The sequence below is a fragment of the Anopheles marshallii genome (assembly GCF_943734725.1).
Source record: "Anopheles marshallii chromosome X unlocalized genomic scaffold, idAnoMarsDA_429_01 X_unloc_65, whole genome shotgun sequence".
NCBI classification, from domain to species: Eukaryota; Metazoa; Arthropoda; class Insecta; order Diptera; family Culicidae; genus Anopheles; species Anopheles marshallii.
Window position 1 is genome coordinate 7,793 of NW_026525915.1, and position 9,708 is coordinate 17,500.

Sequence of the window (9,708 nt, forward strand, 5' to 3'; positions counted from 1 at the left end):
GATGTTTTGAGTGGTCCCGCAAAAATTTTTTCTTGGAAAAAAAAAAAACTCCCGGCCCTGTCGGTGTGCTCTGCAGTAGGGTGCTCCATACAAATTTTGCTTATGTGGAATTTTTCAGTGTAAAATAAGGTTTCTCCAATCGATCGCGGGTTTCACTTTTCATCATTTGCTAGGTCTAACTATGATGTTTTTGAGTGGTCCCGCAAAAATTTTTTCTTGGACCGGGCCTTCCTTCCCGGCCCTGTCCGGTGTGCTCTGCAGTAGGGTGCTCCATACAAATTTTGCTTATGTGGAATTTTTCAGTGTAAAATAAGGTTTCTCCAATCGATCGCGGGTTTCACTTTTCATCATTTGCTAGGTCTAACTATGATGTTTTGAGTGGTCCCGCAAAAATTTTTTCTTGGACCGGGCCTTCCTTCCCGGCCTGTCGGTGTGTTCTGCAGTAGGGGTGCTCCATACAAATTTTCCTTATGTGGAATTTTTCAGTGTAAAATAAGGTTTCTCCAATCGATCGCGGGTTTCACTTTTCATCATTTGCTAGGTCTAACTATGATGTTTTGAGTGGTCCCGCTAAAATTTTTTCTTGGACCGGGCCTTCTTCCCGGCCCTGTCGGTGTGCTCTGCAGTAGGGTGCTCCATACAAATTTTCCTTATGTGGAATTTTTCAGTGTTAAAATAAGGTTTCTCCAATCGATCGCGGGTTTCACTTTTCATCATTTGCTAGGTCTAACTATGATGTTTTGAGTGGTCCCGCAAAAATTTTTTCTTGGACCGGGCCTTCCTTCCCGGCCCTGTCGGTGTGCTCTGCAGTAGGGTGCTCCATACAAATTTTCCTTATGTGGAATTTTTCAGTGTAAAATAAGGTTTTCTCCAATCGATCGCGGGTTTCCACTTTTCATCATTTGCTAGGTCTAACTATGATGTTTTGAGTGGTCCCGCAAAAATTTTTTCTTGGACCGGGCCTTCCTTCCCGGCCCTGTCGGTGTGCTCTGCAGTAGGGTGCTCCATACAAATTTTGCTTATGTGGAATTTTTCAGTGTAAAATAAGGTTTCTCCAATCGATCGCGGGTTTCACTTTTCATCATTTGCTAGGTCTAACTATGATGTTTTGAGTGGTCCCGCAAAAATTTTTTCTTGGACCGGGCCTTCCTTCCCGGCCCTGTCGGTGTGTTTCTGCAGTAGGGTGCTCCATACAAATTTTCCTTATGTGGAATTTTTTCAGTGTAAAATAAGGTTTCTCCAATCGATCGCGGGTTTCACTTTTCATCATTTGCTAGGTCTAACTATGATGTTTTGAGTGGTCCCGCAAAAATTTTTTCTTGGACCGGGCCTTCCTTCCCGGCCCTGTCGGTGTGCTCTGCAGTAGGGTGCCTCCATACAAATTTTCCTATGTGGAATTTTTCAGTGTAAAATAAGGTTTCTCCAATCGATCGCGGGTTTCACTTTTCATCATTTGCTAGGTCTAACTATGATGTTTTGAGTGGTCCCGCAAAAATTTTTTCTTGGACCGGGCCTTCCTTCCCGGGCCCTGTACGGTGTGCTCTGCAGTAGGGTGCTCCATACAAATTTTCCTTATGTGGAATTTTTCAGTGTAAAATAAGGTTTCTCCAATCGATCGCGGGTTTCACTTTTCATCATTTGCTAGGTCTAACTATGATGTTTTGAGTGGTCCCGCAAAAATTTTTTCTTGGACCGGGCCTTCCTTCCCGGCCCTGTCGGTGTGCTCTGCAGTAGGGTGCTCCATACAAATTTTCCTTATGTGGAATTTTTCAGTGTAAACTAAGGTTTCTCAATCGATCGCGGGTTTCACTTTTCATCATTTGCTAGGTCTAACTATGATGTTTTGAGTGGTCCCGCAAAAATTTTTTCTTGGACCGGGCCTTCCTTCCCGGCCCTGTCGGTGTGCTCTGCAGTAGGGTGCTCCATACAAATTTTTGCTTATGTGGAATTTTTCAGTGTAAAATAAGGTTTCTCCAATCGATCGCGGGTTTCACTTTTCATCATTTGCTAGGTCTAACTATGATGTTTTGAGTGGTCCCGCAAAAATTTTTTCTTGGACCGGGCCTTCCTTCCCGGCCCTGTCGGTGTGTTCTGCAGTAGGGTGCTCCATACAAATTTTCCTTATGTGGAATTTTCAGTGTAAAATAAGGTTTCTCCAATCGATCGCGGGTTTCACTTTTCATCATTTGCTAGGTCTAACTATGATGTTTTGAGTGGTCCCGCAAAAATTTTTTCTGGACCGGGCCTTCCTTCCCGGCCCTGTCGGTGTGCTCTGCTGTAGGGTGCTCCATACAAATTTTCCTTATGTGGAATTTTTCAGTGTAAAATAAGGTTTCTCCAATCGATCGCGGGTTTCACTTTTCATCATTTGCTAGGTCTAACTATGATGTTTGAGTGGTCCCGCAAAAATTTTTTCTTGGACCGGGCCTTCCTTCCCGGCCCTGTCGGTGTGCTCTGCAGTAGGGTGCTCCATACAAATTTTCCTTATGTGGAATTTTTCAGTGTAAAATAAGGTTTCTCCAATCGATCGCGGGTTTCACTTTTCATCATTTGCTAGGTCTAACTATGATGTTTTGAGTGGTGCCGGCAAAAATTTTTTCTTGGACCGGGCCTTCCTTCCCGGCCCTGTCGGTGTGCTCTGCAGTAGGGTGCTCCATACAAATTTTGCTTATGTGGAATTTTTCAGTGTAAAATAAGGTTTCTCCAATCGATCGCGGGTTTCACTTTTCATCATTTGCTAGGTCTAACTATGATGTTTTGAGTGGTCCCGCAAAAATTTTTTTCTTGGACCGGGCCTTCCTTCCCGGCCCTGTCGGTGTGTTCTGCAGTAGGGTGCTCCATACAAATTTTCCTTATGTGGAATTTTTCAGTGTAAAATAAGGTTTCTCCAATCGATCGCGGGTTTCACTTTTCATCATTTGCTAGGTCTAACTATGATGTTTTGAGTGGTCCCCGCAAAAATTTTTTCTTGGACCGGGCCTTCCTTCCCCGGCCCTGTCGGTGTGCTCTGCAGTAGGGTGCTCCATACAAATTTTCCTTATGTGGAATTTTTCAGTGTAAAATAAGGTTTCTACAATCGATCGCGGGTTTCACTTTTCATCATTTGCTAGGTCTAACTATGATGTTTTGAGTGGTCCCGCAAAAATTTTTTCTTGGACCGGGCCTTCCTTCCCGGCCCTGTCGGTGTGCTCTGCAGTAGGGTGCTCCATACAAATTTTCCTTATGTGGATTTTCAGTGTAAAATAAGGTTTCTCCAATCGATCGCGGTTTCACTTTTCATCATTTGCTAGGTCCTAACTATGATGTTTTGAGTGGTCCCGCAAAAATTTTTTCTTGGACCGGGCCTTCCTTCCCGGCCCTGTCGGTGTGCTCTGCAGTAGGGTGCTCCATACAAATTTTGCTTATGTGGAATTTTTCAGTGTAAAATAAGGTTTCTCCAATCGATCGCGGGTTTCACTTTTCATCATTTGCTAGGTCTAACTATGATGTTTTGGAGTGGTCCCGCAAAAATTTTTTCTTGGACCGGGCCTTCCTTCCCGGCCCTGTCGGTGTGTTCTGCAGTAGGGTGCTCCATACAAATTTTCCTTATGTGGAATTTTTCAGTGTAAAAATAAGGTTTCTCCAATCGATCGCGGGTTTCACTTTTCATCATTTGCTAGGTCTAACTATGATGTTTTGAGTGGTCCCGCAAAAATTTTTTCTTGGACCGGGCCTTCCTTCCCGGCCCTGTCGGTGTGCTCTGCAGTAGGGTGCTCCATACAAATTTTCCTATGTGGAATTTTTCAGTGTAAAATAAGGTTTCTCCAATCGATCGCGGGTTTCACTTTTCATCATTTGCTAGGTCTAACTATGATGTTTTGAGTGGTCCCGCAAAAATTTTTCTTGGACCGGGCCTTCCTTCCCGGCCCTGTCGGTGTGCTCTGCAGTAGGGTGCTCCATACAAATTTTCCTTATGTGGAATTTTTCAGTGTAAAATAAGGTTTCTCCAATCGATCGCGGGTTTCACTTTTCATCATTTGCTAGGTCTAACTATGATGTTTTGAGTGGTCCCGCAAAAATTTTTTCTTGGACCGGGCCTTCCTTCCCGGCCCTGTCGGTGTGCTCTGCAGTAGGGTGCTCCATACAAATTTTGCTTATGTGGAATTTTTCAGTGTAAAATAAGGTTTCTCCAATCGATCGCGGGTTTCACTTTTCATCATTTGCTAGGTCTAACTATGATGTTTTGAGTGGTCCCGCAAAAATTTTTTCTTGGACCGGGCCTTCCTTCCCGGCCCTGTCGGTGTGTTCTGCAGTAGGGTGCTCCATACAAATTTTCCTTATGTGGAATTTTTCAGTGTAAAATAAGGTTTCTCCAATCGATCGCGGGTTTCACTTTTCATCATTTGCTAGGTCTAACTATGATGTTTTGAGTGGTCCCGCAAAAATTTTTTCTTGGACCGGGCCTTCCTTCCCGGCCCTGTCGGTGTGCTCTGCAGTAGGGTGCTCCATACAAATTTTCCTTATGTGGAATTTTTCAGTGTAAAATAAGGTTTCTCCAATCGATCGCGGGTTTCACTTTTCATCATTTGCTAGGTCTAACTATGATGTTTTGAGTGGTCCCGCAAAAATTTTTTCTTGGACCGGGCCTTCCTTCCCGGCCCTGTCGGTGTGCTCTGCAGTAGGGTGCTCCATACAAATTTTCCTTATGTGGAATTTTTCAGTGTAAAATAAGGTTTCTCCAATCGATCGCGGGTTTCACTTTTCATCATTTGCTAGGTCTAACTATGATGTTTTGAGTGGTCCCGCAAAAATTTTTTCTTGGACCGGGCCTTCCTTCCCGGCCCTGTCGGTGTGCTCTGCAGTAGGGTGCTCCATACAAATTTTGCTTATGTGGAATTTTTCAGTGTAAAATAAGGTTTCTCCAATCGATCGCGGGTTTCACTTTTCATCATTTGCTAGGTCTAACTATGATGTTTTGAGTGGTCCCGCAAAAATTTTTTCTTGGACCGGGCCTTCCTTCCCGGCCCTGTCGGTGTGTTCTGCAGTAGGGTGCTCCATACAAATTTTCCTTATGTGGAATTTTTCAGTGTAAAATAAGGTTTCTCCAATCGATCGCGGGTTTCACTTTTCATCATTTGCTAGGTCTAACTATGATGTTTTGAGTGGTCCCGCAAAAATTTTTTCTTGGACCGGGCCTTCCTTCCCGGCCCTGTCGGTGTGCTCTGCAGTAGGGTGCTCCATACAAATTTTCCTTATGTGGAATTTTTCAGTGTAAAATAAGGTTTCTCCAATCGATCGCGGGTTTCACTTTTCATCATTTGCTAGGTCTAACTATGATGTTTTGAGTGGTCCCGCAAAAATTTTTTCTTGGACCGGGCCTTCCTTCCCGGCCCTGTCGGTGTGCTCTGCAGTAGGGTGCTCCATACAAATTTTCCTTATGTGGAATTTTTCAGTGTAAAATAAGGTTTCTCCAATCGATCGCGGGTTTCACTTTTCATCATTTGCTAGGTCTAACTATGATGTTTTGAGTGGTCCCGCAAAAATTTTTTCTTGGACCGGGCCTTCCTTCCCGGCCCTGTCGGTGTGCTCTGCAGTAGGGTGCTCCATACAAATTTTCCTTATGTGGAATTTTTCAGTGTAAAATAAGGTTTCTCCAATCGATCGCGGGTTTCACTTTTCATCATTTGCTAGGTCTAACTATGATGTTTTGAGTGGTCCCGCAAAAATTTTTTCTTGGACCGGGCCTTCCTTCCCGGCCCTGTCGGTGTGCTCTGCAGTAGGGTGCTCCATACAAATTTTCCTTATGTGGAATTTTTCAGTGTAAAATAAGGTTTCTCCAATCGATCGCGGGTTTCACTTTTCATCATTTGCTAGGTCTAACTATGATGTTTTGAGTGGTCCCGCAAAAATTTTTTCTTGGACCGGGCCTTCCTTCCCGGCCCTGTCGGTGTGCTCTGCAGTAGGGTGCTCCATACAAATTTTCCTTATGTGGAATTTTTCAGTGTAAAATAAGGTTTCTCCAATCGATCGCGGGTTTCACTTTTCATCATTTGCTAGGTCTAACTATGATGTTTTGAGTGGTCCCGCAAAAATTTTTTCTTGGACCGGGCCTTCCTTCCCGGCCCTGTCGGTGTGCTCTGCAGTAGGGTGCTCCATACAAATTTTCCTTATGTGGAATTTTTCAGTGTAAAATAAGGTTTCTCCAATCGATCGCGGGTTTCACTTTTCATCATTTGCTAGGTCTAACTATGATGTTTTGAGTGGTCCCGCAAAAATTTTTTCTTGGACCGGGCCTTCCTTCCCGGCCCTGTCGGTGTGCTCTGCAGTAGGGTGCTCCATACAAATTTTCCTTATGTGGAATTTTTCAGTGTAAAATAAGGTTTCTCCAATCGATCGCGGGTTTCACTTTTCATCATTTGCTAGGTCTAACTATGATGTTTTGAGTGGTCCCGCAAAAATTTTTTCTTGGACCGGGCCTTCCTTCCCGGCCCTGTCGGTGTGCTCTGCAGTAGGGTGCTCCATACAAATTTTCCTTATGTGGAATTTTTCAGTGTAAAATAAGGTTTCTCCAATCGATCGCGGGTTTCACTTTTCATCATTTGCTAGGTCTAACTATGATGTTTTGAGTGGTCCCGCAAAAATTTTTTCTTGGACCGGGCCTTCCTTCCCGGCCCTGTCGGTGTGCTCTGCAGTAGGGTGCTCCATACAAATTTTCCTTATGTGGAATTTTTCAGTGTAAAATAAGGTTTCTCCAATCGATCGCGGGTTTCACTTTTCATCATTTGCTAGGTCTAACTATGATGTTTTGAGTGGTCCCGCAAAAATTTTTTCTTGGACCGGGCCTTCCTTCCCGGCCCTGTCGGTGTGCTCTGCAGTAGGGTGCTCCATACAAATTTTCCTTATGTGGAATTTTTCAGTGTAAAATAAGGTTTCTCCAATCGATCGCGGGTTTCACTTTTCATCATTTGCTAGGTCTAACTATGATGTTTTGAGTGGTCCCGCAAAAATTTTTTCTTGGACCGGGCCTTCCTTCCCGGCCCTGTCGGTGTGCTCTGCAGTAGGGTGCTCCATACAAATTTTCCTTATGTGGAATTTTTCAGTGTAAAATAAGGTTTCTCCAATCGATCGCGGGTTTCACTTTTCATCATTTGCTAGGTCTAACTATGATGTTTTGAGTGGTCCCGCAAAAATTTTTTCTTGGACCGGGCCTTCCTTCCCGGCCCTGTCGGTGTGCTCTGCAGTAGGGTGCTCCATACAAATTTTCCTTATGTGGAATTTTTCAGTGTAAAATAAGGTTTCTCCAATCGATCGCGGGTTTCACTTTTCATCATTTGCTAGGTCTAACTATGATGTTTTGAGTGGTCCCGCAAAAATTTTTTCTTGGACCGGGCCTTCCTTCCCGGCCCTGTCGGTGTGCTCTGCAGTAGGGTGCTCCATACAAATTTTCCTTATGTGGAATTTTTCAGTGTAAAATAAGGTTTCTCCAATCGATCGCGGGTTTCACTTTTCATCATTTGCTAGGTCTAACTATGATGTTTTGAGTGGTCCCGCAAAAATTTTTTCTTGGACCGGGCCTTCCTTCCCGGCCCTGTCGGTGTGCTCTGCAGTAGGGTGCTCCATACAAATTTTCCTTATGTGGAATTTTTCAGTGTAAAATAAGGTTTCTCCAATCGATCGCGGGTTTCACTTTTCATCATTTGCTAGGTCTAACTATGATGTTTTGAGTGGTCCCGCAAAAATTTTTTCTTGGACCGGGCCTTCCTTCCCGGCCCTGTCGGTGTGCTCTGCAGTAGGGTGCTCCATACAAATTTTCCTTATGTGGAATTTTTCAGTGTAAAATAAGGTTTCTCCAATCGATCGCGGGTTTCACTTTTCATCATTTGCTAGGTCTAACTATGATGTTTTGAGTGGTCCCGCAAAAATTTTTTCTCTTGGCCAGTCGACCCTTTCGTCCATGTCGGTGTGTTCTGCAGTAGGGTGCTCCAACCAAGTTTTCCTAATGAAAGTTTTTCGTGGTTTCGTGTGAGTTAAAAACTCCGGAACTTGGCTTATTTTCACCATAATTTCCACATATGGTGACCAACTCAATAAACGTTTTGTGCGTATCCTATGGACAGTTTTTCGCGTTCAACTTGGTGAACTAGGGTTGTTTTCCCGAAGGGTAGAAAAATCTGGACTTAGCCAAATTTTGAAATCTCCAACCAATCTTGGCCTGTTAGATTATCTTGGTTGGGTTGCTATGGGCTGCTACGGCCTACTTGATAGGCAATGTTTCAACTCTTGGAAGCTTTCGTGGTTGTTTAGAACTGTCCATGGCCTTCTTGATAGAAATGGCTTATGGTGGCCATGGACTTAGCAACATTTTGAGATCCAATCTTGGCCTGTTAGAGTATCTTGGTTGGTTTGCTATGGGCTGGTACGGCCTACTTGATAGGCAATGTTTCAACTCTTGGAAGCTTTCGTGGTTGCTAAGCACTGTCCATGGCCTTCTTGATAGAAATGGCTTATGGTGGCCATGGACTTAGCAACATTTTGAGATCCAATCTTGGCCTGTTAGAGTATCTTGGTTGGTTTGCTATGGGCTGGTACGGCCTACTTGATAGGCAATGTTTCAACTCTTGGAAGCTTTCGTGGTTGCTAAGCACTGTCCATGGCCTTCTTGATAGAAATGGCTTATGGTGGCCATGGACTTAGCCAAATTTTGAAGTCTCCAACCAATCTTGGCCTGTTAGAGTATCTTGGTTGGGTTGCTATGGGCTGCTACGGCCTACTTGATAGGCAATGTTTCAACTCTTGGAAGCTTTCGTGGTTGCTAAGCACTGTTCGTGGCCTTCTTGATAGAAATGGCTTATGGTGGCCATGGACTTAGCCAAATTTTGAATTCTCCAACCAATCTTGGCCTGTTAGAGTATCTTGGTTGGGTTGCTATGGGCTGCTACGGCCTACTTGATAGGCAATGTTTCAACTCTTGGAAGCTTTCGTGGTTGCTAAGCACTGTCCATGGCCTTCTTGATAGAAATGGCTTATGGTGGCCATGGACTTAGCAAAATTTTGAATTCTCCAACCAATCTTGGCCTGTTAGAGTATCTTGGTTGGGTTGCTATGGGCTGCTACGGCCTACTTGATAGGCAATGTTTCAACTCTTGGAAGCTTTCGTGGTTGCTAAGCACTGTTCGTGGCCTTCTTGATAGAAATGGCTTATGGTGGCCATGGACTTAGCAAAATTTTGAATTCTCCAACCAATCTTGGCCTGTTAGAGTATCTTGGTTGGGTTGCTATGGGCTGGTACGGCCTACTTGATAGGCAATGTTTCAACTCTTGGAAGCTTTCGTGGTTGCTAAGCACTGTCCATGGCCTTCTTGATAGAAATGGCTTATGGTGGCCATGGACTTAGCAAAATTTTGAATTCTCCAACCAATCTTGGCCTGTTAGAGTATCTTGGTTGGGTTGCTATGGGCTGCTACGGCCTACTTGATAGGCAATGTTTCAACTCTTGGAAGCTTTCGTGGTTGCTAAGCACTGTTCGTGGCCTTCTTGATAGAAATGGCTTATGGTGGCCATGGACTTAGCAAAATTTTGAATTCTCCAACCAATCTTGGCCTGTTAGAGTATCTTGGTTGGGTTGCTATGGGCTGGTACGGCCTACTTGATAGGCAATGTTTCAACTCTTGGAAGCTTTCGTGGTTGCTAAGCACTGTCCATGGCCTTCTTGATAGAAATGGCTTATGG